Consider the following 13,953-nt stretch of genomic DNA (forward strand, 5'->3'; position numbering starts at 1 on the left):
CAGGAAGTTTCTGCTTGATGCTAATCTTCTACTGTGCAAGGCAGCTGACAGCTGAGGTGTTCTATACCCCTGGAAGATGTGATGCTGCTGACAGCAGTCTGTCAAGTTAGCTGTTCTGACGCTTGGTGCCGTGGTATTATGAGTCAGTTGTGGAGGATCTGAAGAATGGGTCCTTCCTCTTCCTTGCTGGCAAACAGCTGGGATCATCTTGGTTGTAAATGCTGCAAACCACCTTCTCTTGCTTAGGATGAGGTATGGGAAGAAAGGAAGAGGAGCTGTGCAAAGGCAATGACACCTAGAAGAGTAACATGAGTAAAGAAATCTTTCAGAAGCACTAGCATGATAACTCAGGTGTGACAGCGCCTTTGGAGAGTGTGGTACTTGAAGAATGAATATACTTGAGAATTTAACTGGGTTTCATACCACAGCGTTACAAATTTAATTTACTGTACATTTACTGAAAGGATTCAGGCACCTGATATTGAGCTAATTAAACATCCTGGTGGAGGAATGCTGTCAGGCATTTGGATTAGTCTATAAATAATTGTTGCATTTGATTGCTTAGAGCTGATCATTAATCTCTTAGGAGAACTGTGGGACTTTTTTTGTCAACTGTCTTCTGATCTCACCAGTCATATGAAACTAGGAATGTATTTAGTTGCTAGTTTGTTTTATTAGAAGCAATGTTTTCAGATCAAGTAGAATATGAAGTGTTAAGTGGTTTTCATTTAAGGCCTGACTTCTCAAAATCTTCTCAGTTGCCTCTCCCCTAATATTGAAAGACATTCCTAAATATCTATATGGGTGCTTTTTGAACTCAGTTTTGCAGAATTCTCAGTACCAGAAGTGAGGATCTGTGGGGGTCTCTGCACCTTTGGTTAATATCTGGAAAGCATCGCTGATGTGAGGGAGCCCTGAGATGGTTTTGCTCTGTAGTCTAACACGGAATTTTGGAAATCTGTCTGGTTTTAGAAGTGTTACATAGCCATATGTACCAGCAGGAAAAGGGAGATGTTCAGGAGAGCAGGAAAACCTCTCCCTTGCTTTAGCTATGCAGGACCAGTGGAGCTGCTGGGGTCTGGGCCTTGCATCAGAACTACTGCTCTTGCTTCTTGGAGTTGGGGGGGCAAGCTGGTCTTCCTGCAGTTTTTTGGCCAGACATGCTTTGTCTTACAAGTCTGTGCATTCTTTCACCTTTCTCTGCTTTTTTTCTCATCTGCTTGCCCGTGTTTGTGAAGTAAAGCACCTCCAGGAGAGGAACCACCTCTGCTCCCCTCTGTCTTTGCCACTAGGGTGGGGCCAGAGGAGGTGTGTGAGTCCTGGGGCAGTGCAGGAAGTTTACCCTGCACATGTGTGGAGCAGAGTTCTTGGGAAGGGAAGAGTGGCTGGCTCCGGCAGCTGTGAGGCACACAAGTGGAATGAGGCACAGCCATGTGATGTGTCTGGGTTCCTGGTAATGTTTGATCAGCACTTGTGACCATGCTTGGGACATGGAGCCAGCCAGCCGTGCACTGCTTTGTCTGGGAGGTGCTGCAGGTCCCTGTGCTGACTTAACGTGGTTAGCTGGGTGAGAAGCATTATTTGGTAATTGCAGATAGCTATGAGTGGGTCTGTTTCAAGTGGAGTATTCAGAAGGGGAACTGAAAGAGGTTGCATTTAGAATCATATCTGTGTGGAGCTCATCTCACCTTTCAGTATTTAAAACATGAAAGGATAGCTGTTCTTAGTGGTTCACCACTTAAATTGCTCCAGGGGAAACTAGGGGTTCATAACTCACTCTGAGCACGTCTGAAGTTGGTGAGGGTAATTTTATTAATACTAGTCAGATTTGAATATGGCATGTTAATCAAGAATGCTATTTCAAGGGGCAGTAATGTGTCTCTGATGCTTTTCAGTCCTGCTTTTACTGCAGGGAATTATGTTCAGAATTTCTACTCTGTGATTTCTTATGTGCATCAGCACTGGCCTGATTCCTTCCTTTGTAAGGAGGCAGTTGCACAGAGAGTGTTCTTGGCAGACAGAAATTAAAATTAAGACCCAATTTTGTTTACAGAAGTTTTGTTGTTGGTAGTAATGCAATTTGATTTTTGAGTTCCAGGACAAGATTGCTTTTTGAAAAAATGTTGATTTTGTAATAAAGTCCATGTGGATATAAGGGAATGCAAGTTATTTTGTCCCATTTAAAAAAAAAAAAAACAGTTGCAGAAGCAGGATCAAAATTACAAAATGTGCCTCATCTATGTTAGCATGCTGCCAATTGAATGCTATCCTGGTTATACTCAACACAGATAATTACTGGCTTGAATGCCTCATTTCTGGCATTAAACATTGAATTTCTTTCAGAAGTAGTGGGTGTTAAGTTTCAGAGATGGCTTGCAAAATATCTAAATGGCTTAAAATACTGTGTTCTGGAGTAAAATGGTCAACTTCTAAAACCCAGGAAGGTGTGACAGCTCAGTTACTTCTGAAAGGAGGTTGCAGTGTCACGGGTGCTTTGCCTCCCTGGCCATCACTGGCACTGGTCTCTGCCTGGCCACTGAAAGGCAGCAGTGTTTGCAGCTCAGCAAGGACTGACCATCCATCTCCCCTGAGTCTCTTTCAGTGGCATTCACTTGATTCTTCAAGCTGTGAGTCCTTACAAGTCCTGCTGAAGTATTTCAGTGATTCTATTTCAGCCTTCCAGTGTATTAAAATGTCCCTGTGGGTATATAGTGCAAACACAAGCCTCATTATCACATTTTTGTTTTGCTTTTTGACAAAGTGATTACACATTGAAGAAGTTTGTTACTCACTCCAAGCTGCTAATTTTCATAATCTATCGAAGATACTGAGTTGATAAAAATAAACATGTCTCTTAAATCATAAGCGGGTTGCCAAAACTGCACATGGTGAGTGGCAGCTTCTTAAAACACTTCTTTCTTACACCTGAAGCTGTAAAATAGCACTTTGCAAGAGCTCAGCTTTGGAATTCAGGCTGGTAAATCTCTGGAGTTGGGAAATCTATTTTGTTGCAGAATTGATACATTCCTGAGTACTGCAGTCAGATGCTTTAAGTATGGGAACTCAAGTGTTAAGAGTGGTGTGGTCTAATTTAAAATACATTCTAAAAGTTGCTGCTTAGGGAAAGGCATTTGTTTTATAGTAGAACAATGAAAACTAGGAAAGAGATGACACAGTACTACCAAAACTACATTTACGTCAGCATTGCTAAAAATGCAACATGAATTAATGTATTTTTTAAATAATCACTTAGTGCGATCTTAGTAGTGTATGTTTTAACTTTGCAACTGTTCCTTCTAATTTTAAGTTTGTACTTGAGTTTTTATAGGTTAATTTCCCTGATGGTAAGGTCTTGCTTGTTTAATTTCCTAATGGCAAGACCTTTCCTCAGGTAGGATTGTGTGTTATTATGTGTATTTACTGTGCTGTGAGAAGAGGTGAGTGTGGGGGTACTTACACGTGCATCATGTTAACACTGAAGCCTGACTCCTGAATGGAGTTCAGCACCTTTAGCTGGGACAAGAAGAAACCCCATTTTACTGAAGCTGGAAAACTTGCTGTACCAGATGGTTAAAACAGACTCAGGTTGTTCTTTATTCCAGCTAACTGGATTTGTGGCGTTTGCTATCAGTGAACTCTTTAAGTTGTGGGATGGTTTTAGTAGCAAGTTGTCAGACTGGTGCTAGATCCTGGAGAGTGTCTCACTGCAGGCACTTCGTGTATTTCAGCTGACACGGTGAAAAATCAGTTTCAGTGCATGCAGAGTCTGCAATGCCTGGAAATCCCTGCTTTTTAAGGCTGCTCCAGCCTGAGGTCCACAGATCAAGTGGAAGCTGTTCAGTGGGTGCTGCCTCAGCACTGCAGTCAAGTACTTTTTAGATCTGGTCATATTCCCTGTGCTCTTAACGTGTCTGTGGTTTGCTTTCATCTTTTTGCTTCTGACATTCAAGTTGGTGCTTCACCCTTGCTCAGTCATTTCATATTTGCAAATTCCACATCTCCAGATGCTTCGTACCTGTATCCATGGGATGCACTAAAGCACACTTAAGCAAGAGAGTACTTCCAATGGTAACTTTTTTTTTCAACTTGTATGCGGGACTGCTTACAAATGTAGAGCAAGGACTTCTAAAAATGTGCACAAAAGTGAATGCAGATGGCCAAAGCCTGTAGCTGGGAAAGGAAATTTCTAGGAATGAGATATGTAACTGTAAATCTCTTTCAGCTTGAGAATTAAGAGGAAAATGCAAATCTTATATCTGAAATGTGTCTAGCTTTCCTTTTGGCTATCTATCTCACTGCTGTTAATATGTTAATATTTCTACTTTTTATCTTGAGAACCTGACATCTGATGTCCTTTAGACAGATGTTTTCCTGAACTTTATTTGTAAAGAAGTTATAAATTCTGTGACTCCTTCCTGGTATAGGACATCAGGTTCACACAAGAGCAGAAGGCAAAGCATTTGGTGCAAGTAGCTCATACAGCAAAGTGTTTTGTGGTGAACATACAGGGGAGCTTTCTGGTTTCTGAAACCCCACAGCCTGAAGCTTGAGTTCTGTATACTAAACCTCACTTGCTCTGAAGCTGCACGGGAAATTTTAGTCATCTTTTCAGTAGACTTTGTGCTCTTACTCCCTCAGGACTGCAATTCTCTTGGCCTCTGAAAGCCTGACAGTAGTATTTTTGTTGTTGTTCCATGGCCCTTGCAAAGGTGAAGTCTTAATGTTTTTATTAGCAGTGTCAATACCTAAATATTTCCTCATGCTGGCAGAGTTTCAATACAGCTCACACTGAGGCCATTGAGGCCAGCTTGACTGGGAGCACCAAGGCTTGGGAGTGAGAGCAACTGTGCTCAAAACCTTGAAGGAGATGCAGCAGTGGTTAATGATTTAGAAAAAACTGAAAACATTATTTGGACATGGCAAATGATGAGAAAAGTCTATGTTCCACATGAAAGACTTGCTAGTAATAGAAGAGTTGATTTCCTGCCTCTGTATTTTTAAACATCTAAAGAATAGCAGTTACAATGTAGTAAAATTGAGGTTTTAAGGTGGAGGTTTTTCTTCTTTTAAGTCTTCTGTACTTTGATTACAATATTAGTAAAAGTATTGGTTTAGTTTTTTTATTCTTAATAGGAATATTGGTTTAACTTTTTGTGTATTTCAGTTGATGTTGGATTTTTTTTTTTCCCCAAAGGCCAAGACAATAATAATAAGTACTTTCTTCTTCTTTTTTCATAATTTCTTTGTGGTTAGTGCATGCTTAAGAAACTTCAAGTGTAACTTCCTTTTAGCGGCCGCTTGGTAAAGGCTTTGGTTGTAGTTTGATCCACAAGGTCACATCAAGAGACAAACCCAAGAGATCTTTTTTGCAAGAGAAAAGTGTTCATGTAATACTTCATCTTATTGTTGTGTGATAGTTGCACAGGTCACCAGATCTTCACTGGTATCTTTGGACTATTTTTATAAAGAGAAGTAGCAATAGAGGAAATTCTCCAGAGAGTTACATTAGAAATAAAACTAATAAAGATAAATGAGCTAAACATGGCTTCAGAACATCCAATTGAAAATAAAAGGCAACAGAAGAGTTTGTACAAACCCCATGGGAGGAAAAACTGAAGCAAGCCGTGTCAAATAAATCTTTTCGGCTAGCCTAAATATATAGCAACAGTTACTTTGTTCATATTTGTTTATTTTATACAGTAGCACTGCTTACTTCCGTGGGTTCTTAAAAAAAAATCCAACCAGGCAGCAGCTTAATTTCTGGCTGCCTGTGATTGGGGCCTTTGTGGAGAGAGGCAACAAAATAGATAATTTTCAGTATCTTTTTCATTATTTGGTGTATTTGCTACCTCTTCAGCCAGTTTGTGGTGCTGAATAGTCTTCTGGCTGCAGACAGATACCGATACTGTTATGGTAAAAGCTGGGTTGTGGGATGTTTGAGTGAATTTTAATTAGATGGGAAACAACTCCAGGAGCCAAGTTTTTGCAGCATGAGTCATGATGTGCGTGCTGTGAAGCAGTTCCATCAGTGAGAGTTCTTCCAGAGTAATGACTACAGTGCCTGGCCCTCTGCCAAGGAAGGGTGTGAGTTTCTGGCTTTGTTTACTGAGGTGATTATTAGCTCTTCTCTGAATAAGAGCTCCTCTAAACTCCTAATTGAAAAAAAAAAATCTACTTTTTGACAAGTGTTAAACTCAATGAGCAGGTAACAGTGAACTTTGTGACAGAGGTAATTGTGCTGCTGGTATTTGCAGTGATAACCAAGATCCTGGTGTTCTGTGGTACCTTTGAGAGCTGGTGGGTGCTGTGTGAGGTTGTGCTCACCTTGCAGACCAGGGCCTTATTGGCAGCGTCACACGTGTGGGAGCTGGGTGGGTGAAGCCTTGGAGGTGCCTGTGTTCACACCTGGTGCACAATAACCCTGCACACAGCTCATCAGAAACACAGCTCATGAGTCAGGCTGGAGGAACGTGGAAGTTGGGCCCTTCAGAGCCGTGTTTTGCACAGCAGCGTCACTCCGTTTGGCATAGCATAAGGGAGCATGTGTCGTCATCATGGAGGAGTTTGAGTTGCCTGAGGAGCAAAAAGGGGGCAGATCCCAGAGAAAAATCTGCTCAGCTGTCTTTGTGGTAGGTATCATTACATGCTGTGCTCAGGCAGTGCAGGACTAAGTGCCAGGAACCAACCTCTCTACACCTAGTCTGGGGAATTCAGGGTGTTTCTTCTAGCAGGCTGATCCTGGTGTTTTTGCCAGCAAGTGTCTGTCATGATGGACACCTTCTGTAAGCTAACAGATGGCTTCCTTTCTCTTCCTTCCACCTGGGCAATCACAAACTGGTCTGGTGTGCAAAGGAGCAGAGTGGATGCAGTAAATTGGGATGATTTAATTGGGTTGAGTGGGATAGCTCAGAGTGACAAGTTCATGGCAGATTAGTCAGGGTGCTGCTAATAAAAAAAACATTACCAAAGCAGCAAACTTCGAGTTCTTAACATGGGAAACATCTACTCAGTTGCACAAGTGCAGTCTTGATGTACCAGGAGGTGAGGGCTTTAGGAATGTGTGTGCTCTTTTGAGTTCATGTGGTGGCATGAAACAGGTAATCCTGCTTTGAAAAGGGTATTGGAGAGATTGGTTTAACACCAGTCTAGGCTTTGGAACCCTCTCTGGAAAATGCCTACGACTGCTCAAGGAATGAGGACTGTGCCAATCATTTGAAACACTCGTCCGTGAGTGTTTCAACACACTGAGGCCAAATGTCCGTGACAGTCGGCTGGTGTGGCATATGCAGCATCTGGGATTCCTTCAGGCTGACGGCTCCCCAGAGTCACTCGTGGCTGAGGCTGGAAGGCACCTCTGGAGGCTGCCTGCTCCAGTCCCCCTGCTGCAGCTTGAGGAGCCCAGGAGCATGTCCAGCTGGCTTTGGTACAGCTCCGAGGATGGACACTGCACAGCCTACCTCGCTGGGCAGCCTGTGCCAGTGCTCAGTCGCTCTCAGGGGAAACTGATGAGCTGTACTGGAAAGAAGCTGAGAGTTGCTGCTTTGCAACATTTTTAATCAGTGCTTTCTGTGTCGATTCCTGGATGCTGTAGAAGAGAAGGTGCTGTGGTCCTTTTTTTGTGCTGAACTACAAAGCCTTTCCATCTCCAAGAGCTGTTCCATGCTGGCTCTGAGCTCTTGGAATTAGCTGAAAGGACTGTGGGCAAATGCAGCATATGAGTAATGAAACTTCTGTTTTATAAATCTGGTATAGCAGTGGGACTACTTCCCCAGTGCTTTGCCGGTAATTCAATCAGAAGTGGCAGTTTTAATTAAATAACACAACTGGGGGCTGGTTCTCTCCTCCAGTTCCTTCTCGGTTTTAAAAGAGAAAGGTTGGGGGTTTATCTACAATAGTTTCATTTTCTACAATAGTTTTCAGTTATTCTATATGCTAAGTGAAACGTTGAGCTGTACCAGGGAAACCACATTGAATGTGGTGGTTGAATAATAGTGGTACATAACAGCCATAATTTAAAAGTTATTTATTTCCATTAAATAATTTTTTCAGTTATTCAGAAGATTCCAGGAAAAAAACAACAGTACCAAAGGCTGATTCTTAGAGGGAAGAGGAATTGCACAGAACATTATTTTTAATTTTTTTGTTTTTATATAACCTCTATCTGGTGGAGAGGTTTTTTACTGAGTAAATTGAAATTCTTTCCTCTTACTCTGAATTACATCTAGTTCTTGTGGTTTAGTTGTGGTTTGGGCTCAAGTTTTTTTTTTTTTTTGGAGGGGGGATGGGTTATCATGGGTGTCTGCTGTATTTTGTCAGTGCCCCATGCTGTGATTTTCTCACTTGCATCAGTGATTGGGGTTTGGCAATAGAACATCTCAACCACACAATCTCTAATCAGAATAATAAAATTCCGGCGTGAAAGTGCCTGTGTGGGTACTTAAAAAAATGGTGTTGTTGGAAATATGTTCTTATATACTTATTTCTCTAAATCATCCAGCTAATCAGATTGAATGATTTCCCAATTAATATTGATTACTTTCTTGTTTTCTTTTATAACATCAGTAAAATACTGTGCAATGCTAATATCAATGATACTCCAGTATTTCCCTCTTAGACAGCTAGTATCTGTCACTGTGCCAGAATCTGGAGTCTCTGGAATATTAAAACATCTTCTCAGAGTTCTTTTTTTACGGAAACAAGGGATAAACATTCATTATCTGGAATGGGCTATTGGCTGGGTTTGTCATATCCCTGAGAGTGTGTGGTTTTAAAAGATTGATCCAATCTTCAATGCTCTTTAGCTGGTAGCGGGCATGAACCTGACACCGTGGGAAACTGGAATCCGCCGACTGTTCTTTGACATAGTGGGGTTTTTGGGTGGTTCTTCTATTTTCCTGAGGTACAGAATGATTTGCTTGCCCTGTTTGTTTTGCCAACAGAGAGATAACCCAGTTTCCTACTGTTTCCCAAGAAGCTCAGTGGCTTGGGAAAAGGCCAGCAGCTTGGGAACTAACACTACACATGCAAATAAACAAGTGTTAATTCTCTTAATGTGGGAAAAAGCTTAAATCCCTTTAGACAGGTTTTGTCCATTAAGGAGAATGGCTTTCCTCCTGGGACACCCTGCCTGCAGCACTAGATGATGGCTTAATCCTCTACAGGAATTCTGTATACCTACACTTCCCTTGGTTATCTTCTATATCCTTTTGATTGTCTTACATACACTGATTATATTCTTTATCTTCTGAGCATAAAACATGGCACACAGTGCAGAATGCAAGGCAAACACACATTTAAAGGAGTTTGTTTATGCAATAAATCCCCCAAATTTGTCAAAAGCTGAAGTTTCACCACCTGTTAATGCTTGCTTGAACTTTTATTTGTGGCTGTTTATAAAAATCCTGTTTATTTTCTCCTCGCATTAATTAAAAGAAGAAAAAAAGCCCTCAGACTTTCTTGTTTGGGAGCATCTTTATTCACTGTTTGTAGAACAAGTGGAGTAATGCAGCTGTTGATTAAGCCAAGTTATTTAGGCATGTCTTACTGAAATAAGACAAATTAGGAATTTCATAGAATCCTAGAATGATTAGGGTTGGAAGGTGCCTTGAAAATCATCTCATCTCATTCCCCACCCCCCCCGCCACAGACACCTTTCACTCTCCCAGGCTGCTCCAAGCCCTGTCCAACCTGGCCCTGAACACTTTTAGGGATTCAGGGGCAGCCTCAGCTTCTCTGGGCAGCCTGTGCCAGGGCCTCCCCAGCCTCACAGGAAGGATTTCGTCCTTGGATCTAGTCTTAGCTTTTGTTAGTTTGAAGCGCTTCCCCCTTGTCCTGTCACTCAAGGCTCTTGTCCCAAGTCCTTCTCCAGCTCTCCTGTGGCCTTCAGGCACGGGGGGAGCTCTCAGGTCTCCCCAAAGCCTCCTCTTCTCCACACTGAACACCCCGAGCTCTCCCAGCCTGGCTCCAGAGCAGAGGCACCCCATCCGTCTGAGCATCTTCATGACCTCCTCAACTCACTCCAGCATGGCCCCATCTTATCTTGGGGCCCCCAGGCCTGGACACAGCACTGCCAGTGGAAGAGTTGCCTCACATAACCTGCTGGCCACACTTCTTTGGATGCACAATATGGTTGTCTCTCTGGGCTACATGTGCACCTTGCCAGGTCATGTTCAGCGTGCATTTGGCCTTGTTGAGCCTTGCTGAGGCTCCCACTGGGCCACCTCCCCAGCCTGCCACGGTCCCCCTAGGTGCCATCCTTTCTATCCAGCTTGTCTAACGCAGCGCTTGGCTCCCTGCTGCCGGCAAACCTGCTGGGCGTGCGCCCACTGCCATTGTCCACCTCACTGACAAAGATGTTCAAGAGCACCGATTCCAACGCTTGCCCCAAGGAATGCCACTTGTCTTTGGCTTCCACTTGCACATTGGCTCTCCTCTGTGATTTGTTTTTTAATGAAAACGGCCCTTTTGGGGACTCTATTTTACAAGAATGTGTTTGCAAGGCTAGTATTTATTTTTTTAATGATTGGCTTTACAAACCAAGTGAATCGCAATTCTCTCTTTCTCTGCAAGAAAATTATTCTAAAAATAATGTCAAGATAATCCTCTTGCAAAAGACCATACTCATGTAGCTTGGAGGTTATGGCATCAGTGTCCTGGTATCAAAGGTTGCTGTAATGTAAAGCTTCAGATGGTTAACTGCTATTCATGCACATGGTATTTGAGGAGGAGATTTGTTTTTATTATGAGCAAAGGCTTAGCAACTTAGCAGAAAAAAATTAATACAGTGGGTTAGTCATAATCCACTTATTTGTTTTAAAGCAACTTAACGGATGGAAGACAATCAGGTTACAACTTAAGGTGGAATTCCTTTTTGAGTTTATTATTTCTGTTGTTATAGCTTTTTATGGGCCATGTAGAAATAGTGACTTTACCTGTGGCTACTGTTTACTAGAGACTGAGCTTTAGGCATCAGGATATTGTTATTAATGCAATCATCTCTTTAGTCCTATAATACTAGTGCAGCCTACTGTTATTTTTGATGAAATAGTCCTGTAGGCATGTGCTTATGTATTCCTGGTGTTTCTTCTTGTTATGAAAAGCTTTGGCTTTGATGTGCTGCTTAAATTTCCTCTGAGTCATAATGGTAGCTGCCAAACCATTGTTTTTGTTCAATTTGGACTTGATTCTAGTTCTACAGTTGTTTCCTCCTAGGGAGTTAAAGTCCATGAGCTTTTATTAAGATAAATGTCAGTGATTCTGAGTGTATTTGCATAAAAGAAGCCCTTAGTCTCTGGTAGGATAAGTCATGTGTAATGTTCAGTTTTAAAGTAACAGTGACTACAGGAAATATCGTAAATAAAAGTTGTTGATCTTTTCTGCACAATGGAATTTCCCTTTCTATTGAATATGGAGCACTCTCTCATCCATAAGCTGTCAGTGAACTGAACATCCTCACTGGTCATCCTCTGTTTAAAGAAAATTGAAGTTTCTCCCTCACAAACAATTAATGCAATGTCTTGTAGAAATTACATCTACAAGGCAAAAGATGCTGACCATTGGTAGGATTTCTAAAAATAAGGGTTGCCAAAGTGAAAACCTAAAATCAGAGTTCAGAATTTGCTCTTTGCAGCAGCTTCAAAATGAGTAACTTGTGCATGTCCGAGCCAAATAGCTGACCCAGACATGTCATGCTACAGTGTCATGACTTGACACCAGTCTTACATGTAACAACTACTCATTTATATTAACAAAGCTGGCGTCAGTCAGAAGCTCACATTTATTTCAAATTGACAGTCTGCTGCTTACATGTTGCAGTAGTATGACAGTGTGTTTGCAGTATGACTGCTGCTTACATATTGCAGTAGCTGACAGTGTGTTTTGACTATATAGTAAACTGCATTTTTTTTTTTATTAGACAATATTGTTTGAATAACATTAAGGAAAATGAGTATTTCTCGTGCATGTCTTGCTGCATCACTTGAGAATTTGAGGATGCCTTCAAAAATGTAGTCATCAGAAGTCTGCTCAGAGTTTACAGCGTTGTTAATGGATTTAATGTGTTTAAGATGGGCTCTGTAGGACTTGAGTTTAGCAAGGCAGTCAAGTATATCCTGCAGCCCATCCCTCTCCAGTGAGCTATTTGAGTGCAAACAGATGCTTTAGTGTTCATTAGACTGATAAGTCAACACCTCAAGTTCCATGCATCACTTACATGTTTATTTTTTTGAACTTAATTTCGATTCCGAAAAAAGAAACATCTTTTTTCCAAATATTGTTTCCTGAAAATTGCAACTTTCTGCAGGAAAGGAGCCAAGAGAACTGAGAAGCCTAAAAAAGTTTAAACAGCTCAGGAGAAAATAGAAGCTAAAAAAATTAGGAATACTGAATGCACTCACATATTTATCAGCAGAATTTAAACAAGAAGAGGGCAGGCAGTTGTAAGTTGAGAACCAAAAATGGAAGGGCAGTGAAATAAGGGAAGAGCTCCCAGCATGCAAAATGAAGGACATGCAGTTATGGAGAAATGGAAGGGGAATGGCTGAGGAGGACTTGGCTGATCATCAGCTCTAGGAATTGGCAGGTTTGAGTCACAAAGGAGAATACACTGCTGTAGGGACCAGGAGGAGGCAGCAAGGGCAAGATTGAGGATGTAAGGTGCATTCAGGTTTTCCTGTTGTGGCAAATGTAAGCCTTGCATGAAGATGGATCAGGGAGGTGCTACAAGGCTCAGCACTGGATGGAGCAGATCAAAAGAAGTGACAGGTATAAGATGGAACACAGGGTGCAGAGAGTTAAGTGTCAGGGGCAGATTGGTGGCAAACAGATGGAGGTGACCAGGTGATCACACTCACACTTCTGGCTCTCAGGCCCTTTCTGTTTACTTTGGCACTGAAAAGTTTACAGTTCTTCATTCTGCTTCAGTAGATGTGCTGTTTATATAACAAAATAATAGATATAGAACTACTATATGTAATTGTGCATGTACCTTTTATAGAAAACAATAATTAATGTATGTATCTATCAGCAGTTCTAGACTGCCACAAATATTTTTTTTGTTTTTCTGAGTCAGAAGAGTGAAGTGAGTGAATTGACAGCTGGCTGTTTCAGCCATAGCAAATGAGGGTTATAAAAAGGTGAAAAAAAATAGGATTTCTTAGCTTCAGCTCAGTAGTGTGTGAATGTGTGCTCTTAGGAACTGTTTAAAGGTTCCCAACAGTTGGGATAAGCCCAGTTTGCATTCATACCATTCTGTTGATCTCTTCTCTGTTCATTATGAGCATGGTTAAACACAAATGATGGAAATAAGTGAAATCATGTGGGCTCAGTGTTTTGCTATTAATGTCACATGTTGTCTTCACTCCTTTTGCCAGCTCACTTGAAGTCAGGTATTCTTCAGTTTTAGCAGCAGTGCTAGAAACAGCACAAATGCAGGAATACTCTGTACCTTTTGGTCGTAGCAGGTGTCATAGAAATCAGGGATAAAGTGTCTGTTAAAGTGCCCTAAAGACACTTGCAATGCCTCTGCCTTTGTAATGTGCTTTGTAGATGGGAATCAGGTCTCTGTGTCCATTTATCAATTTCTCGCACACTGTGAAGGGTAAAATATTAACACAGAAAGCGGGTGGGAAGGGGAAGAAAGCCTTGCAGGAACATCAGTCAGCTGAGAACTGTTATTGTTGGAGGCCTTTGCAGCTGAGTACAAATGTGCCTTTTGTTTTCGTAATGCTGTGGGGCAGAATTTGAAGCTCTACAGGTGTGGGGTTTGTTCATTATTTTACAAAGCATCTTGAATTAATATCTTTCGCTTTTCCTTGATATTCAGCAGCTTGGTGAAGAGAAGCCTGTCTGGGAACACAGCCACAGAAATAACTGGAGGCACACTCAGTGCCCTGATTTCTGCTCTGTTGATGCTTTTGACCAATGGCCTAATAGAAGAATTGGCTGTGCTATTGT

The 13,953-nt window shown here is 41.7% G+C and overlaps 1 protein-coding gene across 21 annotated transcripts in view; it reads left to right on the forward strand.

Moving 5' to 3' along the window:
• The window catches only part of CAMK2D (calcium/calmodulin dependent protein kinase II delta), a 172,507-nt gene that overhangs the window by 27,036 nt on the left and 131,518 nt on the right, over positions 1 to 13,953 (forward strand). The gene's annotated exons all lie outside the window — the stretch shown is intronic.

The sequence above is a fragment of the Lonchura striata genome, chromosome 4, assembly GCF_050655825.1.
Source record: "Lonchura striata isolate lonStrDom1 chromosome 4, ASM5065582v1, whole genome shotgun sequence".
Classification (NCBI taxonomy): domain Eukaryota; kingdom Metazoa; phylum Chordata; class Aves; order Passeriformes; family Estrildidae; genus Lonchura; species Lonchura striata.